This window comes from Mirounga leonina, unplaced genomic scaffold, assembly GCF_011800145.1.
Source record: "Mirounga leonina isolate KUSES-001 unplaced genomic scaffold, KU_Mleo_1.0 Mir_115, whole genome shotgun sequence".
Lineage (NCBI taxonomy): Eukaryota > Metazoa > Chordata > Mammalia > Carnivora > Phocidae > Mirounga > Mirounga leonina.
Genome location: NW_023270268.1, coordinates 71,333,317 through 71,334,693, shown reverse-complemented (window position 1 = coordinate 71,334,693; position 1,377 = coordinate 71,333,317). Strand labels below are relative to the sequence as shown.

General features: G+C 32.8%; 1 non-coding gene across 1 annotated transcript; it reads left to right on the top strand.

Annotated features, from left to right (window-relative positions):
- Positions 1–512: 512 nt before the first annotated feature.
- On the top strand, positions 513–619 carry LOC118007149. The gene has a single exon (XR_004678284.1). It is a non-coding gene; the product is annotated as a U6 spliceosomal RNA (small nuclear RNA).
- Positions 620–1,377: the final 758 nt, after the last annotated feature.

Genomic DNA, 1,377 nt, shown 5'->3' with positions numbered 1-1,377 from the left:
TAAGGTAGACCCAAGTCTCATATACAATATTCAGAGTTTCCAGATTAAAATCTAAAATTACTCAGCACACAAAGAAGCAAGAAAATTTTAACTTACAAGGGAGAAGGCAAACAATAGATGCCAACATGACATATATGCTGGAATTATCAAAGACTTTCAAGTAGGTATGATAACAATTCTCCAAGAAGTGAAATAAATGGAAATCTAACGAGTCTCAGCAAAGAAATGGAATATCCCCAATGAAGAACCAAATGAAAATTTTAGAACTAAAAAAATATAGTGACTGAAATTTGAAAAATTCACTCGATGGATTCAATAGCAAAATGAGGATGACAAATTGTTCCATTAAAATATCCATTCTGAACAACAATTTAAAAAAAGGTTGAAAGATAAACAGAGCTTCAGGAATTTATAGGGTAACACCAAAAGATCTAACTTCAATGTTATCAGAATCCCAGAAAGAGAACTGAAAGAATGTGGTACAGAAAAATGTTCAAAGAATTAATGGTTGGGTGCTATCTGTGGTAGCACATATACTAAAACTGGAACAATACAGAGAAGATTACCATGGCCCCTGTGCAAGGATGACATGCAAAATCATGAAGCATTTCATATTTTTAGAAATGGAAAGACGTTCTTTGCTCATGGATTGGAAGAACAAATATTGTTAAAATGTTTATACTACCCAAAGCAATCTACACATTTAATCCAATCCCTATCAAAATACCAACAGCATTTTTCACAGAACTTGAACAAACAATCCTAAAATTTGTATGGAACCACAAAAGATCCTGAAAACGCAAAGCAATCTTGAAAAAGAAAAGCAAATCTGGAGGCATCACAATTACAGACTTAAAGTTATATTACAAAATAGTAATCAAAACAGTATGGTGATGGCACAAATATAGATACATTGATCAATGGAACACAATAGAAAATCCAGAAATAAACCCACAATTATATGGTCAATTAGTCTTTGACAAAGGATGCAAGAATATGCAAAAGGAAAAAGATAGTCTCTTCAATAAATGGTGTTGGGAAAACTGGGCAGCAGCATGCAAAAGAATGAAACTGGACCACTTTCTTACACCATACACAAAAATAAATTCAAAGTGGATTAAAGACCTAAGTGTGAGACCTGAAACCATAAAAATCCTAGAAAAGAGCATAGGCAGTAATTTCTCCAACATACACCATAGCAACTTTTTTCTATATAGGTCTTCTGAGGTAAGGGATTCAAAAGCAAAAGTAAACTATTGGGACTACATCAAAATAAAAAGCTTCTACATGGTGAAGGAAATAATCAAGAAAACTAAAAGGCAACCTATGAAATGGGAGAAGATATTTGCAAGTAACATATCTGATAAAGGTTTAGCA